Here is a 25,472-nt window from a genome sequence, read left to right as displayed (position 1 = left end):
GAAGAAGAGAAGGAATATAGGGAATTAGACTTGGGTCAAAGGGATTTTTAAATTTTGTTCTTAGGAGGAAAGCAATTTTCTAAACTCAGAATTCCAGAGTAGATGTGGGAGAAGCTAGAAGCTTTAAATTCCCAGAGGGTAGGATCTAATGTGGATTCCTTTATGTGCAAAAAAGTCACGCAAATGGGACTTTAAGAAAGTGTTTTATATAAATGAAAACGAAAATGACTATAGGGGGTGCCTGGGTGGCTCAGTCGGTTGAGCGTCCGACTTCAGCTCAGGTCATGATCTCACGGTTCGTGGGTTTAAGCCCCGCATGGGGCTCTGTGCTGACAACTCAGAGCCTGGAGCCTGCTTTGGAGTCTGTGTCTCCTTCTCTCTCTGCCCCTCCCCTGCTCATGCTTTGTCTCACTCTGTTTCTCAAAAATAAATAAATGTAAAAAAAATTTTTTTTAATAAAAAAAAAAGAAAATGACTATAGAGGAGACCATTTTAATTAGTTCTTGCAAAAGAGAGTTGGAAGTGGAGGAGAAAAGCTGAAATATTTTTATATTTTATTTTATTTTATTTTATTTTATTTGTGAATGTACAAGCAGGGTAGGGAGGGCAGAGGGAGAGGGAATCTTAAGCAGGCTCCACTCTCAGCACAGAGCCCCGCTCCAGGGCTCAATCTCACAACTGTGAGATCATGACCTGAGCCAAAACGAGGAGTCGGACACTTAGCCAATGGAGCCACCCAGCCTTTCCAAAAAGCTAAAATGTGGAGAAAACTGAAAAAGTTAGTTGTCTGGAAACTCATCTAAGGAGAAAAAAAAAAAACTTAAATTTTCCCAAATAGATCTCTTTTTGGAAAAAAAAAAAAGTAAGCAAATTTAATTGTCCACACACTTAGGAAATTAGGGCTTAGAATGTATTCTTCTATTAGGAAATGCATTCGTTTGCTTAATTTGTTATTAATTTCTAGTAAGAAGCCCTCACCATTAGTAGCTCACAGACAATGTGACCATTCCTAATGGTCCTAAAAATGAACCATGGAGTAATTGGAAAAACATTCTTTTGGAATCAGAAGACTAAAAACAGGTACCAGATCCAACACTGAAATTGCTACATGTCCTTGGACAGTTTACTTCACCTCTGAAGTGTCAATTCCTCTGGTGCCTGGCTGGCTCAGTCAGTAGAGCATGCAATTGTTGAACTTGGGATGTTGAGTTCAAGTCCCCCATTGGATGTAAAGCTTGCTTTAAGAAAAATAAATAAAGGCACAAAAATAAATCAACCTAATTGTTTAGATTTCATGCTGTTCAAATAAGATAATGGATGTAAAATCACTAGGAAAATTATTATATCATTTATTATCATAAACCTGTCTTTTACATTAAAATTTGTTTATGCATTTGTTTTTTTTCCTAAGGTAGATTATTTTTTCATACCTTTCTTAGGTATTATCACATATTTTTTTTGAGAATTAAACTACTACACAATTATAGAATGAAATGCTTAGACAAAATAGATTTAATATTTTTAATATTTTGTTTTTGTGTATATTTGTTCTTGATAACTTACTTTATGATAAAATTCCTGATTTTTTTCTGTTTTCCTAAAACAAACAGTAAGTCTGAATGACCAGCCAAGACCTTGAAAATTATGACCCCAACTGGATGGAAGATCTCATGGGGCATGTGTTGATTTAGTTTATCTACCAGTATGAATAATAGATCCAATCATTAGGGCTTACCTATTTTAAAAGCAGTTTTTAAACTTTTAAATCCCTACTTAGATGATCTCTGAAAAATGCCTTCTACACTCTGAGGAAATAAAATGCAGAAATGTTCACATTCATGAGACAATAGCTTTGACTGAATGCCGTAAAATGAAATCTGCTCTTTCAGTTTTTCTTTCAAAGGAAAAATTGCATAAATAATACATTTGGGCCTTGCAATACCAAACAAGCACAATAGCTACTTTACAGCTTTCATCAAAATGAAGGCCGTCTTTTTCATTTTATTGTGGAACCATTAATACAATATCATCAACTCTGATTGGCTGTAAGGTTCCAGACTGGAGGCATCGTGCCAGATGTCAATGGAGGTGCTGATATCACTAGGATATGGGATGGCACCAGCCCAGGGACTGGAGAGCTGATCAAATCTGGAAAAAAAGAAATAAAGAAATGTAAAACTTTTCAAATTTGGGGGCATGGTCTCCTTCTGGGGAAAATTCAGGTAAGATTTACCTTCATAATGCCCCCCCCCCAATTTACCTGAGAATCTCTTAAATAATGAATGAGTAATAGAGGTTTTCACATATAAACTACCTTCTTCATTCAGTTTTTGGTATGCCTTTTGATACAGTTCTATCCAAATTAACCTTTTTACCAGTCTATCAGAGGCATTAAGAAAAAGAAAGAAAGAAAGAAAGAAAGAAAGAAAGAAAGAAAGAAAGAAAAACACAAAAAGCCTAAACCAAAAAATGGGTGATATTTGATTAAGTCTATTTTTCTTATTTCAGTTCAAACAGGGAAGATTTGTTAGGGGAGGAATAAAAACAATGTCAAAATTAGACTTTCTAATTATTCTTGGATTTAAATTATCCTTGCTATTGTGGTCTCTGTCCCGTGACAACAGATAATTGAGAGCTGGCTGTAATTGACATATTAGGGTTTTCTTTTACTTAAGGCAAATAGAAGGACACAGTTAAACATTAGGTTTACCCTCTAGGTAAAAAGAGCACATGGCAGATAGCCACAAAATAGAGGTTTAAAGGGATTTACTAACTTCGGATAAACACAGTGCCGTAGAAGGAATTTAAAGAAAATTCAAAGCAACCCATGGATAACAGCCTTATGTTATATGGATTTAACACAATATGATTTAATTTTTTTTATACAGAGGAATTAAACAAGGTAGTATAACCTGTGATTTCCCAACATTCTTGTTGATGTTTTAAAACAAAATTTAGTTTTTCTCTTTTATCAAAATGATTTCTAAAGGCCCTCCATATAATTAAATCTAATCCTCATTTTATCTTTTGGAAATAAAAATATTGTAGGATGTGTTAAGACATATTCCAGTTCAATGAGAAATGAATTAACAACTCTCAGTCTGCTTGACATTAACAAATACGTACTTTGAGACTTCACTACATTATAATATTGTATAGATATTGTGGGTATGGATTCCCACTCCAGATTGCTACTTAGTAGCTATGTGATCCTGCGCAAGTCATTTAACCTGTCAGGGCCTCGGTTTTCTGTTCTATGAAATGGGAATGATTATAGAATGTATTCCATAGGGTTCTTGTGAGGTTTAAATGATCTAATACATGTAAAATACTCAGAGGAATGCCTGGTATATAATAAATATTCAAAAAGTGGTAGTTATCTGTGCTACCCAATAGCATTTCAAATGATAGCAGAGCAAGAGTAAATTAAGAAGTATAAAACAGTTACCATTTTGTTGTTGTTGTCAGCATTACATTCTGGTAAGATTCAGGAAAATCCTATTTAGTTACAAATTGCAGCTACTAAGATTGACTGAATTAGATTGGAGGAATTTGAAATATAGTCAGCATCAAATATTTGTGTTTGCTTTTTTAACAGGCAAATTAAAACATTGGCAAGTGCCTTTTAATTTAATTTTTAATTCTTATCCCTTTTGAGACTACACATAAAATATTCATTTATCTTCAATTTCAGTTTGGTAATATATGCTTGGCAATTAAGAACTTGATGTACTGAGAGATAAATGTATTTAGGTTAAATGTTAGTGCTTTGTATAAAGCCTACTTTGCAGGAATTGTATTATACTTCTTACTCTTTAGAAAGAGATGCAGCAGACCCCTAACTTTCAGAGCTTTGGAAATGCCAGTATGTCCCTACCCTCTTCAATAAAATTGCTGACATTAAGAACTCCACCTTAATTTTACTGTTCAAACACAAAATGCTAAGCACGTAGAAGGCTCACAGCTTACTCTTGATTCATTACATTGATATCACTGATTTGGTCAGGGTAATTCTAAGACTTCCTAAGATTGGCCTTTGTTGTTGTGGGATACTGTAATTAAGAATAAATAATGGATTTAGGATTTTCCAATATGGGTGTCTTCCATTAAAATTAGCCCAAGTTTTCTCACTTCCCTCCCCTTCCCAAAAAAAAACTCAGTCTGTTTATATAGAGATAGATGGATCTTTACAGATTCACATGCATATACAAATAAAAGCATGTATGATAGTGCAATGCCTTACAACTAACAACTAAAAACAGTGTGTCTTAGGTTTATATAATTGATGTTACCTATAATTTAATTATACCAACTTTTTTCCTTGTTATACCAACTTAATTCCAATAATTACCAACTTTTTTCCTTGTTAATATTTTTCTTTTATTATAACTTTATTCATTACAACTTGTTAATTATTATAAGTAATTAAACTGTAGTATATTTGAAGATACTAACGTGGGAAACTAACATGGGAATTGCAATATTTCAGAATAGAAGATGTGATTTTATTCAAGGCATTAGTTTTTTTCTGAGAATCATATGGCTCCTGTGTTAAATCAGTAGGTGGCTTTTTGAAATAATTTTAATAGTTCAAGAATTCCAATGAAGGTTTCCATTTATTGGACGTAATTCTGCACATGTTATCTGAAGCATCAGTTTATTGTATCAATTCAATGGGATCATATTGGTTATCTTATGCTAACTGGAAACAGTAGTTGAAAGGTTAATTCCTTTGATTAATTTTAAGTGAAAACAATACTTACAACTCAATAGTATGACTTGTTTTGTAGGAAAACCCATAGTACAAAGATTGGGTTTGAGAAAAGGGCAGTGGGAAATTAGAGACAAAACAATACATATGTGTGTGTGTGTGTGTGTGTGTGTGTGTGTGTGTGTGTGTGTTAAAAAGTTTGAGAAACCTGGAATGGAGTTCTAAGTCTTCTTCTAATTTTCTAAATCATTATAACCTCTTGTTTTAACCTACCAGTTCAACTTTCTCATCTTAATGCAATCAAGCTTACTTCTTTTAAGAATGGTTAATTCTCAAGTTAAACGTGTAAACAGAATTTACCTTCTCCAATACAGGCATTATTCTGTATCGAGATATAACATAAGGGTGTTCTGTGTATAAATTAATAATAATAATGTTCATGTGTAGCCCATGAAATTCAAGATGTATGCATACCTGAATTATCAAGTCTGTTGGAGGTTTGGCTGTGAAGCCTATCATATCACTAGCTTCATGAGTGCAGGCGCTCTGCACTGACTTAATGTACAATTATTTCTTTCATCTTTATATAAAGCCTCCCTACTTGCAACTTCCATTATACCTGTATGCTCAGATTTATTTAATTGGTTTGATTAATATCCATACTTATATAATGGAAATCATTTTTGAAAGTATTTGAGTAATCAAGTGTCCTAAGGAAATAAGCTTTGGTTAAAAAATACTCATTAATGTTGTTGAAGTAATGGGATGCAATCTAAATGGCCAATGATAGTTTCAGAAAACTATTAGGCAGAATGTTTCCCATCTATTAAAACAGTATTTTCTTAAAAATGGGCAAATTCTTGTCATATTGTCAAGTGAAAAAGGAACTACCAGATTCCTTTTTCCTCCTGTATATAAAATAAGAATACAATTATGTAAAGAAAACAAAAAGTCATGAATCAGAAAAAATACTGGAACAAAGACACTAACATGTTAATGTTTCCTTTTGTTTTTCTATGGTGAGCATATATTTCTTTGATAATCAAAATGATATTGCCTTATTTTTTAAAAACTTTGTTTATCTTCAGGGGTGCTTGGGTGGCTCAGTCTCATTGTTCATGAGTTTGAGCCCCACAAAGGGCTCTGTGCTGACAGCTCGGAGCCAGGAGCCAGGAGCCTGCTTCGGATTCTGTGTCTCCCTCTCTTTCTGCCCATCCCCCACTCACATTCTGTCTCTGTCTCTCAAAAATGAATAAACATTTTTTTTTTAAATAAAAACCTTGTTTATCTTCAGAAGTCACTAAAATGATATATTATTTAGTATTTACATATTGCTAAACATATATCTATCATTGTTTCTTACGTTTAATCTTCAGTGACCCAATGAGCTAATTTATTCTTATCATTTTATAGCTGAGGAAACTTAGGAACAAAGAAGTTAAATAACTTGCCTTGACTTACATGTTAGTAGTCTGTGCAACTGGGATTTAAAGCTAGGGGAAATGGCTTTGTCTGTGCTGTACAACTACTATCAATTTGTAAAACTGAGAAGTTTTTATGTTCTAAATTTTAAAATATTTAGGCATGGCAGAAGTATAGATGGTATTACAGACACCCATATACCCATCACTGAGCACTCACTAATTCATCAAAATGATGACAGAACATGTTCATTTAAATTAGTATTGATCCCTTCAAATATATCAATGGGAATATGTCACTTTCAGCTAATAATGCCATTCTAATTTTTTTAAATAAGAATAACTACTCTTTACTAAGATATTAAAATGACAGAGTGCGTATAAGTTTAACAAAATATGTACAAGATCTATGGGAGGAAAATTTTGAACACTTATGAAAAAAAGTCAAAGAACTAAATAATCAGAGAGATAGTCCATGTTCATGGATAAGAAGACTTATTATTACCAAGATGTCAGTTCTTAGACTCTTAAATATAGAGAACTGGTGGTTGCCAGAGAAGAAGTGGGTGGGGAAAATGGGTGGAATAGATAAAGAGGATTAAGAACACACTTATCCTGATGAGTACAGAAAACTGTATAAAATTGTTGAATCATTGCATTGTTTTAATGTTCATTTTTGAGACAGAAAGAGAGAGAGGACGGGAGAGGGGCAGAAAGAGAGGGAGGCAGAGAATCTGAAGCAGCCTCTGCACTGTCAGCACAAAGTCCAACACAGGGCTTGACCTCACGAACTGTCACATCATGACCTGAATCAGTCAGATGCTCAACCAACTGAGTCATCCAGGTACCCAAATCATTATATTTTACACCTGAAACTAGTATAACACTGTATGTTAATCTATTTAAATGACTTTTTAAAAAAGATCTCACTTCTTTGTAACTGGATCGATAGATCCAACACAATTCCAATCAAAATCCCATTAAGTTATTTTGTGGATATCTGCACACTAATTCTAAAGTTTGTATGGAGAGAGAGAAAACCAAGAACAGCCAGCACAATTTTGAAGGATAAGAACAAAGTTGGAGGACTGACACTACCTTACCTCAAGACTTACTATGAAGCCACAACAATCAAAACAGTGTGGTATTGATGAAAGAATAGACAAATCCATGGAGCTTTATAAAGAACCCAGAAATAGAACCACATAAATTTTGTCAACTGAGTTTTGACAAAGAAGCAAAGGCAATGAAATGGAAAAAATGACAGTGTTCTCAATAAATGACGCTGGAACAACTGGACAACCACAAGCAAAAGAATTAATCCAAGCACAAACCTTACACTCTTCACAAAATGTAACTCAAAATGGATCATAGGTCTATAATACACTGGGATTGCTGATGAGTTTTGAGATATAATACCAAAGGCACAATCCATAAAAGAAATAATTGATTAGCTGAGCTTCATTAAAATTAAAATCTTCTGCTTTGCAAAAGATAGTGTCAAAAAATAAGAATACAAGCCACAGACTTGAAGATAATATTTGCAAAAGATGTAACTGATAAAGGATTTTTATCCAAAATACACAAAGAATTCTTAGAGCTCAAGAACAAGGAAATAAGCAACTTGATGAGAAAAGTGGGCAAAAGACCTGAACAGACACATCACCAAAGAAGATATACTGATGTCAAATAGGCATATGCAAAAATGCACAATAGAATTTATCATTAGGGAAATGCAAATTAAAACAACAATGAGATACCTCTTTATGATTTTTTAAATAGTAAAAATCCCAAACACTGAAATCACCAAATGCCAGAAAGGATGTGACAAGGAACTCCCTCCCATTCAGTGCTGGTGGGAATGCAAAGTGGTACAGCCACTTTGGAAGACTGTGGCAATTTCTCATGAAATTAAACACAGTCTTACCATACTATTCAGCAATAGTACCCCTGGGTGCTATTTCAAACCAAATGAATTGAAAATTTACATCCACCCAAAACCCACACATGAATATTTATAGCAGTATTATTCATAACTGCCAAAATTTGGAAGCAACCAAAATGTCTTTCAGCAGGTTAACAAATAAATTGTACATCCAGGCAATGGAATATTATTCAGTGCTAAAAAGACATGAACTATCAACTTATGAAAAGACATGGAACAACCTTCAATGCATATTACTAAGCAAAAGAAGACAATCTGAAAAGGCTAAATACTACATGATTTGAACTATATGACTTTCTGGAAAAGCCAAAATTTTGGAGACATTAGAAAGATCAGTGGTTGCTAGGAGTTGAGGGGAGACAGGGATAGATAAGGGAAGCATTTTTAGGCAGTGAAACTATTCTATATAATATTGTAATGGTGGCTACACATCATTATACATTTGTCCAAACCTACAGAATGTACAACAGCAAAAGTGAACCCTAATATAATCTGTAGGTTTCAGGTGATAATGATGTGTCAATGTAGGTTCATTAATTGTAATAAATATAGCATTCTGGTGTGCAATACTGATAGTGAAGGAAGCTACACATCCTTGGCAACAGGAGTATATGAGAACTCTCTGCATTTTCAACTCAGTTTTGCTGTGAACCTAAAACTGCTCTTAAAAAAAAAAAGTCTAAGTTTTTTAAATAGGCATCAGAGTATGCTAAGATATTCATATATTTATCTCATTTAATTCCCCCAACAATCATATTAATGTGAACCACTCTTTCCTTATATTACAGATGAGATCATTAAGATACAAAAGATTGATTTACCCAAGGTCATTAGACTCTACAGTGCATACTCGTAACTATCACAAATTCAAAACTTGTTGAAAACTTCCTTGCAAGTCTACAACCGATTGTGTGTGTGTGTGTGTGTGTGTGTGTGTATCACCAACAAAAGCAAAAGAGTCATTCTCTAAGCACAGTGTCATTTCCTTTTTTTAATGTTTATTTATTTTGAGAGAGAGAGAGAGAGCACAGGTGCATGCCAGTAGGGGAGAGAGGCAGAAAGAGAGGAAGAATGAATCCCAAACAGGCTCCATGCTCAGCACGGAACCTGATGTGGGGCTCAATCCCATGACTGAGAGATCATGACCCAAGCTAAAACCAAGAGTCAGACACTTAACCGACTTGAGCCACCCAGGAGCTTCAGCGCCATTTCCTTTTAATAATGAGATGCTATTTGAAGAAAAAATTAGTAAAGTTGGGTAATAAGGCTGAATAATGCTATCACAGATTAAACAACAACAGCAACCATGTGTTAAAGCCGTCACCAACTTGTGGCCTTGTGCCAAATTTTCCCACTGTGTATTTTGTTATTAGAAACCCTAACGTGGGAAGGATATCACACATAATTTCATACACCAGGTCACTTATAAAAAACTATGCCCAGGTTGTGATGTGGCATCAATGAGCCAAAAATGGGTTGTGGTTCACCCTCTTACATGGTATATGTTTTCTTCAGTCATTCAGTTCCCATCATCCCCTACTCTCTCACTGTCACTGAGGCTAGGAGGCAGCTATACTTTATGATAGCATTTGTCCTGCTATTTTTCATCTACTAGAATTGAGGAAATTTTTTACATCCATTTCTTTATAGGAAATATTGGATAAGGCAAAGAGGGTCCCCTGTTTCATGAAAAACAGGAATATAAATTTATTTGTGGAAATGTTGAGTATCCTTATGTTTAATATGTCAATATTTCATGTCTATGTAAAAGAATACCACTTACTTCATGGATATGAAAAAATAAGAAAAATAATTCTGACTAATATGTGGAAAAAATGTATGGTAAAAGTTTAATTAATTGAAAAATACTGATATTTAAACAGGGCTTATTTTGAAATGCAAATAAAATGTGGTGCTACAATGAAATGCAAATGTACATTAACTTACAAAAAAATTGTTCTAGCATCAAGGCCTTTTTACAGCTGATAAGTCCATGAAGAAATGTCTATAGAGGATAGCAGAAATTACGAGTCTAAAACAGAAACAAGTATTTGCAAATGTAAATCTAGCTAGAAATATAGTTCAGAGTGTAGAAGACAGACTTGAGAACTTTGAGGACAAAATATTGGAAAAGGTTAAGTATATTGGAGTTTTATATTGAGCTGATAAAAGTCCACATATCAATAATACCTATTTGGCTATCTTTTTCATACTGTAGTGCAATGATAGGCACAAATTGAGAAACTTATTTATTATGTGAGTAAATTCCTCAAGAGGTGAATGTAGTAATTTAATGTGTGAGCACGAAAAAGGGTACTGCTCTTGCAGTAGTATGAAACTTAAAAATAAGAACAGAAAGTTTACATGTGTTCATTGTGTCATTTGTGAGGTAACTCTGAGCTAAAAACGTTAACACTGAAATGCATCATGAAGAGAGTAATGAAGAGCTTCCTCCATGGCTTCAACCCCTGAGGTTTTGATGTTTTGCTTGATGAAATGAAGGCCCACTTATTAGTCATCTGTAGTTCACAGGGTGAATAGAACAGATAAGACATGGTGCTGAAGGTAATATACATATACACACACATACACAGACATGACACACACATACAGGATTGAAAACAATTGCTTATCCTTGACATTCAGGTAAATTACCACCCGTCACCAGTTAAAACCAAAAACTTGGCTTTTTATTTTTGGTAGCTATTTTAAGCATCAATGTTGTTTAAATTTCTTTGCAGTAATTTTTGTACTAGATACACAAATTTGTGATTTTAGTAACTCATTCTTAGAGAAACTTTATCCTTGGGAAATTAAAATGGCACCAAACTTCTGGCTCCTTTTCATATGCCTAGATTGTTCTACAAACACACAAGGGATTGCTTGAAATCGGAAATCCTCAAATTCTGTATTTAAAGACCAAATTCTTAAAATAAAAAATAGAGGAGATATAATGAATGAAGAATTACAAATGGTTTACTACTGAACCAGCATGCAATATTGTTTTACAAATCCAAACATGGTGACACTGAAAACCGGAACTCTACAAATTATAGAAACTCTTGTGCAAATATTTTATACATGTTTGGAAGTAGCTGTATTTGAGAACATCTGTTTTCCATAATGAACTGAAGAAAACTAAGCATCATTTAAAATTAAAAGATGCATTACAACAGAATACACAAAACCCAATGTTGACTAGAATAGAAGAAAGTGAAACATATTTTGGATCCAAACCAAAGGAGTAATGAATTTTTAAAAAAAGGAAATTTTAATCACTGAACTTATTTAATAGTCCCTGTATTTGCTTCCACTATAGCTGAAAGTAAAATAAAATATCTGATGTTCTATCTGTATAATATTATGCAATAAAAATAAATTAAGATTATATTTTTGGTGGTTGATTTTTTTGCTCATTCATCCAATTTTACTCATTTTAATTGTCTGGCTGAGACTCTACAGAAATGAGATGTAGGCAGTTTAAAATGATGGGTTTTATTATAACTGAAAAAAAACCATGCAGTCTAGTAATTTAACTACTTAAAAATGACTACACAAATTTGCATATGAGTTATAATTTAATGTCTTTATTTAATAGTCATACTTCTGAAATTATAAAATAATGTGCCTTTGTGAAAATTATAGGAAAATTCTGGGAAGGCAAACATAAGATTCTTTGATTTAAAAATTTTTGAAAATGATTTTTTGTTCAGTTCATTTATTAACAATGATAGTTAGAAGGGTGACAATATGTAGGTAGAATTATAAATGTGTTGCTAATGGAGCACAAACAGTATTAAACACTAAATGTGAAGGCACTGAAAATAAGGATTCTATATAAATCTCAGAAGGATCATTGTAACAACTATTGTGTAAAAAGAGTCTATCCATGTTTAGAAGTAGAATTTTTTTTCCTTATGCAAAATGTTAGATACCCTTCTGAGGGTGACATTATCTTCTCATTAAGAACGAATTTGATCTTTGGCTCCAGTTAGTCTCAAAATTTACAATTTATTCTTCTTTTACGTTGACAATTAATGTTAAAGTCTATATTTAAAATTACAACAATATTCTCTTCTGTCAGGAGAGATTGTCTTCTTTCATATATAAACATTACCTCAATTATCAAGGTTATGACAAATTATATTTTAAAGGGTAACATTATCCATGTCTGCCAAAGATAAACTAAATTAAATGGACAGATAGATTAGATATAAAAAGGGATATTAAGAGATTATGGAATTACTTCCCCCAAGATCTTTTAAAACAGTCCAGATACCCATCTGCCTACAATAGTTTAGGTAAAGTTTGCCTGAAGCCAGCAGGATGAAGCAGAAAGATAACCTCTAGAGGTTTCCTTCAACCATATTTTTTCTAAGATTTCACTCTATTGCCCTCGAACTGTACTGGCATCTTCTCAGTTTTCTGATGAAGAATCTGGGTAGCATAGATTTTTTTCTTAGTGTTAACACAGCGTCACTCCAATTTTTAAGTTATATTTCTCAATGTGAAAGAAAGGTAGCCAAAATGGATGTAGTAACAAAATTCAGACTTGGTGTATAAAAATTAAATATGCCAAGCCACATAAATTTTATTAAAAATCCGGATGGCAAAATTGTAAAACCTTACTTCGTCCTTCATTACCACAATCTCATTGCCAAAAAATGATATGATTTGGATTTTCAAACAGAATTTTTGTTTTCGCCATATCAGTTTAAAAGCATATTTTAAATAAACTGAGATATGGTCCCTTAATGTTAAAAGGAGATTGGAATATCTTCCCCCACCAAAACCAAAATATTTAGGTATTCTTTTTTTTGTAATTTATTTAGTTATTTTTGAGAGGGGGCGGGGGACAGAATCCTAAGCAGGCTCCATGCTCAGCACGGAGCCCCACACAGGCTTGATCACACAAAGGGTGAGATCATGACCTGAGCCGAAATCAAGAGTCGCACACTTAACCGACCGAGCCTTACAGGCGCCCCCAAATTTCTAGTTCTTCTTAAGTAATAAGTGAATGCAGGGCGACCACATAAACCATGCATGTGGGGCACTTCCAAAAGTCTGAGGTGTGAGGGGGTTGCCATACACATAAGTGAATGGCACCCCCTTAGAGTAGGGCAATGCTCACCTGCACAAGCATTTGTGATTGCTCTGGAGTGGCAGTTAGATCACGGCCCACTCCTTTTATACTTGTTTTCCTGTTGATTGATTATGGAGATTCTGAGAAATTCAGTTTTAACACGTGCTGGTTACTTAATGTAAGAAGTTAAGTAATAGTTCAAAACAACTGTTCTGAAGGCTATAGTTTTTGTTGTTGTTAAAACACCAAGAATATCTTTGCCTTTTCAAATCTAGCCATTATGTTTTTCTTGTTAGTTGTTCATTCATGGGAAGTTCTATTATAAATTACTTGTGGCACTGACAATATTTTTAACTGGGCCAAAACTATGCCATTCTATGAGAATTCTGATAATTTTATTAGCTGCACACGTAGGAGAGGAAACCACTATCTTCATAACATATGTAAGAATGGCTTACATAATGAATATTTGCACAATTAATGAGTATAGCACATTTTTTTCAAAGTCTGAAATGATTTGTTATTATTTAGGACATATGGCAATTGTTGCTGAGGACTGAAGTATTTTTACATACAAGTTTGTTTATTCAGTGGAAAGTTGTTCAGCAAGACAGAGTAAGTCACCTTCTTAGCCTAGTGGTCCAGTGGTTAAGATTCAGCTCCCTCTCCTAACAGAAAAACTGTGAAGCGTGAGTGAATTTCGGTGTGAGTGTAACAGTGAAGGGATGGGAGGGAAGACAGTTTCTCCGAGAAAAAAAAATATCTGATTGACTTTCCATAAATCAGATGTTCAAAATTTACTTAACTTGAAAATAATATGCTACCATTGTGACAAGAACCTAAGAGAATGGTGGCTAGAGAAAAATATGTAGGAACCACGTATATCAAGAAAGCATGGTATCATTTAAAAAATCTGTTACAATCTTTACATGTGCTTCTCATTCATCAGAAGAAGAAAATATTTGCATTTCACAAAATAAACCTACGTGGCCTATAACACAAACTACACATTGTCATTTTATAATTATAGATAACATGTGATAAAAGATGGATTGGGCATTTTCACTAAATTTTCTTTTGCTAATCCTAATTTAGAGAAGATAAATTCCATTATACTGTGCATGACTGTATTTCATCTTTGTGAAAGCAAGAGAAAGAGATGCCTATAGTAGCTTATATACAGCTGCAGAAAAGGTTCACGTAGCTAGAGCCACTCACTGCCTCGTTTCTCTTTCAATTATACTAAAATCATTTAATAAAAAGAAACGTTTATCACATCTCTGATCTAATCCAAGAAAAGACCATTATTATACTTATTTAAGTTTTATGCTTTTTTTCATAAGATATTGAGTATATTTATATGACTCATTGCAACTACTTTAGTAGTTTTCAAATAATGCATATATCACTTTCTACAAAGAATCCAATAAATTAACAATAAGTTCTGGCCACTACTCAGAGGGAAAAAACTCAAGCATACTCTAGCTGTATAAATCACAAGTCCAGTTTAACGTGAATTAAATGCATAAAATCCATCAGTGTCTCTGGAATTTTGCCCAAAACATTTGAAAACCACGGATAAAGCAAATGTGATGCAGTTTGGTTTGTAAAAGATGCTCTTTTCCTTCATGTTTGAGAAAGATAATAAAGCTCAAGTCAAGTGATAAAAATACTTAAAAATTTAAGACTTACAACAAGTCTGTTTAGTAAAGTTTGAAACCGGCAAGAGACTTAGGCATTCTATATTTTTCATTTCTTGTTGTTAAAGATTGCATTGTAGTACCTGTAAAATGTGTGTCTATGCTAAGAAACATGCAGTTTATAGTACTCATTTCAAAACCGTCTGTGTTTGAAAACAATGTTTGGCACAAGAAATCAGCAAAGACATAGGAAAAATATTAAAATCACTGTGGGAGTGACAGCAAAAAATGGAGAGAGACAGATTCTTCCAGTCTGATCCTTTATGATGCTTTTCTAGTTATTGAGTATATAAATTTCAATCCCTTAGTACAACTGAAGGGGGAAAACATGATTATCATATCACTCAAAGCTTCACAATTTTAAATTCAACTCTGATATAAATTCAGTCTGTATAAAATGACTTTTAATATTTTGTTCCTTAACATAAGTATTAAATTTTGTATGATTAAAAATTTATTTACTCTCTCTTCCTTAATTTAGGTTTTTGTTTGCTGTTGTTGCCATTCCTATCCCAACTTGGCAAAATTATCTTTCTGTATTAGGGCAAGGGAAGTTTTAAAGCAAAAGGTAGCACTGGTCATGGCAGGTAATTAGACTTTAAGAGCAATCTTTGGTAAAATAAATAATGTGAAGGGAAATTGTTGTGACCACTTCAGCCTCTCCGCTCCACAGATATGCATCCATAATGTTTCATAAGAAAAGAGAATTAGGAATATATATAAATAGTCAGACATCATTGGAATTACTTGCTTTTAGAATTTGCTTAATAGAATTATTAGCTTGCTGGCAGGTATAGGGCCAAAGTGAAGGATTCCCAGTATATCAGAGCCCTAAAAGGAAGACATTTTTCATCCCATGATTATAAAGAGACTCTGTAAACTGTTTCTAAAACAGAAAAACAGAAGGCAGGAAAAGCCAGCTTCTCAATAAAGAAGATTACATGCAGAGCTGAGACAGAACCAGACACACGTTGGTAGTGAGCAATTTGGTAGTGTTGTTCATTTAGTTTTCTAGTGCTAAAAAGTCTTCAATGGCTACAGGTAGTTGACAGTATTTACAGAAGAGCTTTGGATACAAACAAATGACAGTATTTTCAGAAAAACTTCCCTTTATAGCATTCAGGAGTAATTGTTCAGTGTTGGTTTAGAAAAAAGGGGGGCCTTTTATTGATTGAAGTACCAACACCTTTCATTTCCTTACGATGATGATAATCTTGAAGAAAGTGCTATTAAATTTTAGACATTTTAAATATCTTATTTCTTTAATATATTTAAGATTTCTTAGTTCTTAAAGAGTCTACTCTGCCTTTGATACATGTGCTTGGGGCTCATCAGCACTAATGGGAATTAACAACAAAATGGACCCTTAATCATTTATCTTACATTATAGAAAGGCATGATTTGTGGACTTGATTAGAACTGTAACTGAACAAGATATTATGAAGATGTGATTCTCTTAAACATGTCCATTGCAATAATTCTACTGGAAATTTATTATAAAACTTTTCTTCTAGATAAGTCTGCTGTGATCATTGTTTAAGCATATGAACAAAATCCTATAAAAATATGCAAGGTATTGGAACACTAGCTATTTACAAAAGTAAAGACATGTATTCATAGCTCATTCAACATCCATTTAGCCTTTACTTGGTATACATCAGTTCATAATACTTACTGGTTTTGAAAGTGAAGTTTTCTTTGTCCAGAAAGCTTTGTGTGAAAAGAATTTTCACTGTTTTTTTTTTTTACTAGGTTTGAAGTTTTTAACAGATAAATACTTTTAGAAAATCTTACCATTTGTGTGACACACATTTATAAATTCAAGCTGAGAAAAATACTAATCTATACAAATATTCCGTAGGCAACACAGAATGTGTATTCCTTGGAGCAAAGCAAAGTGAGAACTGGGAATTTTCGTGAATTTCAGTTATCCTGATACCGATTATCTGAGCATACCCAGTTTCCAAGTGGCTTCTTGCTGTCTTTATCTGTACTGCTTTTCTCTACCCAAACTATGCACAGTTTACTTCCCTGAAGACATCTTTGCTCCCTACCAAGCTATTTTATTTTACAGCCCCAAGTCAGACGTTTTTACTGTTGCCAGCAATGTTTCTCGCTTCTAGTCTTGAGTTGCAGTATTCTTCATTGTGGATATTATACCACCATCACACCATGATAGAAATGAATTAGGTAACAAATACAGATTTTAGATGATAATTAGTTTGGTGGTTCAAGTTTTTGGTGGTTTTTGTGCTTATTGAGGGAGTGCAATCTGACATAAGTTTATATTATTAACTTGTTTATCTCCCTTTAAATCTTTATACAGAAGAATTATGCTTTAAAAAAGAAACAAGAGCAGGGGCACATGGGTGGCTCCATTGATTAAGTGTCAGACTTTAGCTCAGGTCATAATCTCACAGCTTGTGGGTTTGAGCCCCGAGTAGGGTTCTGTGCTGACATCTCAGAACCTAGAGCCTGCTTCAGATTCTGTGTCTCCCTCTCTCTCTGCCCCTCCCTGCTTCTGCTCTCTCTCTCTCTCTCTCTCTCTCTCTCAAAAATAAATAAATTAATAAACTTAAAAAAATAGAAGCAAGAATACAATCTGTATTGGGATTTTGGAAATTCTGTTATATAGCACAGCCAAAAGAATGGTCACCTATCAGAAATATGGGTACAGCGGCACCTGAATGGCTCAGTCAGTTAAGCATCTGACTTCAGCTCAGGTAATGATCTCACGGCTCATGGTTCAAGCCCCGGGTCGGGCCTTGTGCTGACAGCTCAGAGCCTGGAACCTGCTTCGGAATCTGTGTCTCCCTCTCTCTCCACCCCTCCCCTGCTCACGTTCTGTCTCTCTCTCTCAAAAATAAATAAACATTTAAAAAAATTTTTTAAGAAATATGGGTACAAACTGCTATTGAATGTGAATTATTAATTTGCCTTATCAGAAGATTCAGGAAAATTAAATTATTTTTAAATGAAACAAAAATAGTGAATATCAATAACCAGAAAGAAAATATAATATAAAATTCAGTAGCTTTCTCATGTACAATTATAGCCAGTTAGAACACTTTAAAGATTTAGTGTATAACAGAAACAAAACACGCAATTCTCAATAATAAACTTTATAAGAATATACGATATCCATCAAAATACTACTAAAAATACACTTGGAAATTAAAAGAATGTACAGATAAATTTTTTACCTAACTGAGAAAATAAAATAGTTTAAAGATGTCAAATCACCCCCAGATTGCTTTATATATTGGAAATCATTCAAAAGCCTAATCAAATAACATTGAAATTTCAATTTATTCTAGTAATTATCAAAAAAACGATGCTTGAAAACAAACTTTTTGAAAAAAATTAGAAAAAAATTAATTATAATGGCATAATGATATTAAAACATTCTAAGATCTATAAAGTATAAAACACATCTTACTATACAATAAATAAAAATGTGGTTGATAAGTAATATAATAAAAATACATCAACAAGACAATATAAGTAATATAATAAAAATACATCAACAAGATAAATAATTTAGTAAGTAAATTGGATGGCATGCATAGGAACAGATCCTAGCACATATAATATTGTATTTTAAGATACTATTCGATATCACAAGTTAATGAATCATTTAATAATTAGTGCCAACATAATTAGCTATTTAGAAAAAGTCATAACAAACATTTAATTAAATTAATGCCTAAATGGAGTTAGCTCTTTTAAAACACAACAAAATGTAGGGGCACCTGGGTGGCTCAGTTGGTTAAATTCTGACTTTAGCTCAGGTCATGATCTCACTGTGTGTTCTAGTCCCGCATCAGGCTCTGGGCTGACAGTTCAAGGCCTGGAGCCAGCTTCGGGTTCTGTCTCCTCTCCCTGCCCCTCACTCACTCACACTCTGTCTCTCTCTCAAAAATAAATAAGCATTTAAAGAAATTAAAACAAAATTAAAATAAAATACAACAAAATGTAGATAGTTAACATCAGGATAATAATAACTTTTTATGCAACAAAAAATAATAGAACACATTAAACAGGAAAAAAGTAATAGATTTTAGGTGGTTAAAATCAATAATTATTATGTGTCAAAGTTATTAAACACAGAAGTAAAACCAAGAGGAAAACTAGGTAGATTATTTTTTAATATTATTCCAAATAGCAAATATTTAAATATAACAAAATATTATATAATTTAATAGGAAAAAAATAAATATCTAATAAAAGGTTTGACAGAAACAAGGATATTCCATAAGAGAAAAAAAAAACAAATGATTATTAAATATATGAAAAAATTAGCCTAAGAAACCAAAGAATACAAATTAAAATAAAACCTCATTATACTTGGTTCAATAGAATATAGTTTCTAAAATGATAACATTTAGAGGTAAGAGTGCAGTAAAATATTCACTTTGAGAATGTAAACTGGTAAGAATTTTAGGGACAGAAATTTAACCATATGTTGTACTAATTAGCTGATATACATTAGTATCCTTAATTCAATAATTCAACATTAAAGAATTTATCTTGAGGTAATAATCAGAGACCCTCACCAGATTCATGCACATGCACGCATAGTTATTTTGTTATTTTAAAGCAAAAAATAAGTATCATCACCATGTGATATACTAGGAAGCATTTAAAGTAGTATTTTCAAAATATTTAATGATACGAAGAAATGTTCAAAGTATGTTAACAAAGCATGTACAGAAGTATCTATACCCTTAAATAAATTGTAAAAAAGAAAGAAAGAAAGAAAGAAAGAAAGAAAGAAGAAAGAAAGAAAGAAAAAGAAGTAACAAGAAGGAAAAGAGGAGAATGAAGGAAAAGTAGAATGAGGAGAAACCAAAAAAATATTTTGTAATTTATGTTTATTTGTTTCATTTAGTGAATGGTATCATGCAAAACAGAAACTGGAATCATTTTGTTATTGTTGTTTATTTATTTATTTTGAGAGGGAGAGGGACATAGAGAGAGAGAGAGAAAGCACACGCATGCACACTAGAGGAGGAGAGAGGAGAAAGAGAGAATCCCAAGCAGCAGAATCTCAGTGGACAGCGCAGAGCCCTCAGGGGGCTTCCTCTCTTGCATGACATCTCAACCGTGAGATCATGACCTGAGCTGAGATCAAGCATTGGATGCTTAACCAACTGAGTCATCATTTGCCCCTATCTATCCCGTCCCTAGATATCATATAATGTCATTCATCAGTATTTCAATATATACTTCTAAAAGATAAGGACTTTTAAAAAACTATAATACCATTGTTACATCTAAAATGTAATAAGTTGTTAATAGTATCAAATATCCATTCAGTGTTCACAAATATGTCATAAATGTCCATTCCTTAGACATATTCTAATATGAAAGTCCATAAATTGCAGTTAGTTGGTATGTTTAAGTATCTTGTTTGTAATCTATAGCAGGGTTTTCTAACATCAGCACAGTTGACACTGGGGCCCATAACTGTTGTAGGGGACTGCCCTGTGTAAAGTTGGATGTTAAGCATCATCCTAATCCTCTGTCTAGATGCCAGTAGCACTTCTCAAGTTGTGATAACCTCAGATATCTCCCAACTGTTAAATGCCCGATGGAGGTGCAAAACCACCTCCAGTTGAGGACCGCTGATGTACAGGCTACTTCTTTTATCCCAAGCTTTTTTCCCTTTTGCAGACTATTCTTGGAAGAGCTTGGAAGATTTGTTTGTGTGGATTGTCCCACAGGCTGGATTTTGCCAATTGCATCTCCCAGGTGTAACGTAACACATAGAGTCATTCTCTATACTTTTGTAAAGAGTGTTGGATTTAGGGGATGAATCACATCACACATGACCAGAAAAATTATTTCTTCCCCTCTTCATCGTCAAAATCAAGTCAATTGAGTCCTTTGCTATCAAATCTCTAATTCTTTCAAATTTGCCTACTTTCTTCCCTCACTAAATTACCCCAGTTCAGGCCACAGTCATCTCTAACCTGGATTAATAACCCCATTCTCCTAACTGGTCTGTTTTTCCAATCTTAGCCATATCCAATCTCTTCTTCACAGAGACGCCTGAGTGAATCTTTCTAAAGTGCAAATCTAATTATTCCAAGCATTCTGCACGTCTCCTCAAACACCTAAAACACTCCAGTGACTCTCCATTGCCCTCCGGGTATTGTCTGGATTCCTCTGTGGGGCTTCTTATGTACTTTGTGATTGGACAACCTCTTATCTTTCTAATCTCTTCCTACTCAACTTTCAGTATAGGTCTCCATACTTTCTTTTCATGTATAATTCATAAACAACATATGCTCATATTTCTGTGTGTTTAAAATTTTGTGTAAACAGTAGCATATTGTTCCTATTCTTTTGCAACTTAACTTTTTTAAAAAATTTACTTTTTATTTCATGTAGAGTTAGTTTTTTTAACTACTACCCAGCAATCCATTGTTTAAATAAAACTATTTATCTTTCTACTTCAATATTTTTGTGTTTCTAATAACTGGCATGAAGTTGCTATTCAAAAAATGTTGACATACCTAAAGGCTAAAGCTAAAAGAAGTAGTCCAAAATTAAATATTATAAAGAATCAAGGGTGAGGTTTAAGAAAAGGCAAAGTGCTATATTTTTAAAGTTTTATACTTGAACTTATCTTTTTCTTTTCATTTTTTTAAAGAAAATCTAATTTTAATAAAACTAGTTGCACAAATTTTTATCTCTTCTTTCTGAACCAGTGATTCCTAAATAACATTCTGTATTGCAGTATGTATGTCACTAAGAAATCTCCAATCATGTCATAAAATGCAAACAGAATTAATTTACACTTGATCTTAGCCAAAAGGCCGAGAAGCGATGCAAACAGAATTAATTTAGATCTATAGAATTATAACAAACATTTGCCAAATAGCAAATTTAGAGAGATTTGGACTATATTTTTGCAAACCCAAATCAGCAATAAAATATGGAACAACTTCAAATAGTGGGATATCTTCTTTTTAAAATATACCACATTCTGTCCATTCTTCACTAACAAAAATGAAAATAGATCAGTCAATAATCACAGTCAAAAAGTGTATGGATAAAATACTTTGGAAATGCCCTCACTGACTATTTTTTAATTCCCTAACACAAGCATTTTCTAGAACCTCAACTATCTTTAATTTCTCATTTAGTTACATGTTTATCTCTTAAACATACAAAAATGCAAACATAGATCACATTGGGAAAAAAATAAAGGATGCATCTTTAGCATCCAAAACAGAAATTATTAGTGCCTTGTGAAATTATAATTCAAGTGATAAGGAAATTTTTATTGAATAAAATAAAAATCATTAACAATAAAAGGAAAATTTAAAAAGTCACATTGTAAGTCTTCTAGTTTTTTTTTTTTTTTTAACTCATTTAACATCAGCTGAAGTAGTAAGAAATTTGTGAAATCTCACCCAAATTTCAGTTTGCAGTCTGGTAAACTTTTATTTATTCTGAGCTTGTTGATAGCATCCAGTCAAATCTTTTATGTTTTATTCATGTGTTAGGCAATCACTATTGACAATTAGTACCTACTAATTCCAGATCTGTTGACTTAAGAACTCCCTTCATTTACTCAGATTTACTTGACTTTATTTACAGAGAACACTTTTGAAAACCAAACACTTAACCACACGCCCAGATCTAGGAAGGTTTAAAGAGGTAGTTCTTGAACATGATTGAAGGAGAACAGAAAATTCTCAGCATTGCAGATAACTACTGAATAAATGAATAGATGATAGATGATCGATAGGTGATAGATGATAGATGATAGATAGATAGATAGATAGATAGATAGATATAGATACATACATACGTATGTAGATGATAGAAATCATCTCTTTCTAAATCAAGCTTTTCCATTATTTCATAATTATTTTAGGTAAAGGAATTATACAAATTATCAGGGAGTCCTTCCTTCTATTGTCAGTATAAAAACATAGCCCAAATCCAAATCCTAAATTATTTTTGATAATCCAACATGTTATCAGTGCCTCTGTGCTTCTGATGCTTCTAGTATTGTAAATAATTTACCTATTACCTATTACCTACCTTATTGTTGTAAAATTCTGTTATTTATTCTATGCCTCCTTTTTGGGTTCATTTGGCACAAATATATAAGCAATGTGTATAATTTCATCATTTAAAAAAACTAACACATATCACTGCTCTTGACATAATTTTTACTGCAAATGATATTTGTAGGTTCTTAGACCAACTTTAGTTACTATTTCCGAGATATTTTAAGAGTCCTGACTGAAGTTAAGTGAATATTATGTTAAGTATTTTGACATCAAAGTATGAAATTTCTGAAATTACATTTAAAAATGGAGAATAACTTTGGAGTGGGAGGATGATTGAGAGGAGGTTGACTGATGTGTTCCTTGAAATTAAAAGTAAATATAGATGCATTGAAATTTAACCTACCATAAGTTGTCAAAAACAATCTAAAATAAATCTCTACAAAAAAATTGTTTTTATTTCATTAAACTGAGGTTCATCTCTCTTCTTTTAATTTATTTGAACTGTATACACTTTATCAAAAAGTTAGGGGTTATATTTAGTATCCAATTATCTACCCTATAAATAGTGATAGCATTAAATCTACAAATACATTTTAATTCAATAGAATACCTCTATTCTTATTTCAAAGAAAAATTATGACTATCAGCATCATCCTTCTCAAATTCCTCTTTTCACAAATGTCCTTATACACCCCCAGTCTCACCAAATAGGGATAGGGGTTGTCCTCTTCATCCAGTTGTGCTCTTGACCTTTTCCATTTCTATACCTTCAAAAACAGTCTCTACCATGCATTCCTCCCAACCCGTCTAACTTCAATCTCTTGGTTTCGTAATAACATTCTTCAATTCCTTCAAGCTTCTCTCCTGCTAAAAAACAAATGATAGATAATTATTTTGAAAGAAATATACTTCCTTATATCTGATATGCCATATGATTTCACTCATATGTGGAATCTAAAAAAAAAAAAAAACCACAAATGAACAAACAAACAAAAAACAGAATCAGACCTATAAATACAGAGAATAAACTGATGGTTTCCAGAGGGGAGGAAGGTAGGGGGATGGGCAAATTGATGAAGGGAAGTGGAGATACAGGCTTCCTGTTATGGAATGAATAAGTCACAGGAATAAAAGGTACAGCACTGGGAATAGTCAATGATATTGTAGCAGTATTGTAGGGTTACAGATAGTAGCTACACTGGTGGTGAGCATAGAATAATTTGTAGAGAAGCTGAGTCACTATGTTGTACACCTGAAACTAATGTAACATTGTGTGACAACTATACTCAAATTTGTTTTTTAATTTGATATACTTTAAAACTTTTTAATAGCTTTTACCTTTACTCAGATTTCTTAAGATGTTGGTTTGCCCTGGCAGATTCATCTTCCCTATAATTCAGTTTCTCCACTACTCCAATGAAACTATCGCGACAAAACTTAATAGCACTCATAGAATAAAGATCCTATAGTCTTATCTAAATATGTGTCAGCAGCCTTGACCTGCCTCTTCTCTGAACTTCAAGATATATATTGACCTTATCTACAAAACAGACAGCAATATAAAACTCATTCTAAAACTGAATTTAATAAATTTCCCTCCAAATCTGTTGTTTGTTTGTTTGTTTGTTTTCTTTTGCCTTTATGTTTTCTCCCAATCAGTCTCAACATCCTTTGAGGTCTTTTTCTATCAGGGAAACATTATTCTCCAGCTTAAGGACTGGTTGGTAGGGGAGTAGGGAAGGGAGTTTGAAGTTAGTAACATGAGAAGAAAACATCACTACTTCTTCATCCCAACTGTACAATTGGCATTACCTGGGGAGCTTTCAGAAAATCCTGATGCCCAAGATATTCTGATGTAGTATTTTCACAGCATCCACTCAATGATGGATATCACATTAGTCACCGTGGACAAAATGTTGAACAGGCAAGGTGTTGTCTCTGCCCTCACAGTTTTTAGACCATGAATGGAAACAATTAAACAATCTCTCTTTAGAATAACAACTACTATAATAAAAAATATACAGATGGCTGTCACAGAACATGCAGGCTACCTAACTCAGATTCAGAAAGTTAAGAAAAGCCTCTGGAAGAAGTGACTTCTTTGAAAGGAGATCCAAAGGAATAGCCAAACAAAGGTGAGAAGAGTTGCCTGGGCAGAAGGAACAGTATATTCAAAGCTTTGAAGCAAGAAGGGGACATGACTCAATGAAAGAAATGAAAGAGGTTCATCTTATCTAAAACCAGGTGCAAGTGAGAGGAAGGTGAGTAGAGCTGAAATTGGAGAAGTAAACAAGGATCATATCAAGAAGTTTGGAGTCTCTAAGAGAAGTGATTAAACATTCCTAATGAGGGGCAAAGTTTTAGGTTCACATGGTCATGACTTTGACAAACATGGTGGTAGGGAGAAACTGAAAACTTCCTTTGTCACTCATATTTAAAAAACCTTTTTAATTTTTTTTTCATTTTTGTGTTAGGTCAGAAATACCCATGCTATAATCCATGAAATAGTTAGCCAGGAATCATGAAATCAGTAAATTCTCCTAAAAGCTAGTCTTTTTTGTTTCTTTCCTTATTACATT

The 25,472-nt window shown here is 33.1% G+C and overlaps 1 protein-coding gene, 1 long non-coding RNA gene and 1 pseudogene across 2 annotated transcripts in view; 1 reads left to right on the top strand and 2 right to left on the bottom strand.

Annotated features, from left to right (window-relative positions):
- Positions 1-25,472, top strand: part of LMO3 (LIM domain only 3) — a 213,934-nt gene that overhangs the window by 83,593 nt on the left and 104,869 nt on the right. The gene's annotated exons all lie outside the window — the stretch shown is intronic.
- On the bottom strand, positions 1,960-23,756 carry LOC123590259. The gene is made up of 2 exons (XR_006708691.1): positions 23,598-23,756; positions 1,960-2,148 (listed from the first exon to the last, which is right to left on the bottom strand). It is a non-coding gene; the product is annotated as an uncharacterized LOC123590259 (long non-coding RNA).
- LOC123592233 lies at positions 21,575-21,696 on the bottom strand (annotated as a pseudogene).

This window comes from Leopardus geoffroyi, chromosome B4, assembly GCF_018350155.1.
Source record: "Leopardus geoffroyi isolate Oge1 chromosome B4, O.geoffroyi_Oge1_pat1.0, whole genome shotgun sequence".
Taxonomy (NCBI): Eukaryota; Metazoa; Chordata; class Mammalia; order Carnivora; family Felidae; genus Leopardus; species Leopardus geoffroyi.
The sequence above is the reverse complement of the archived record's forward strand: the minus strand, read 5'-3'. Positions and strand labels throughout refer to the sequence as shown.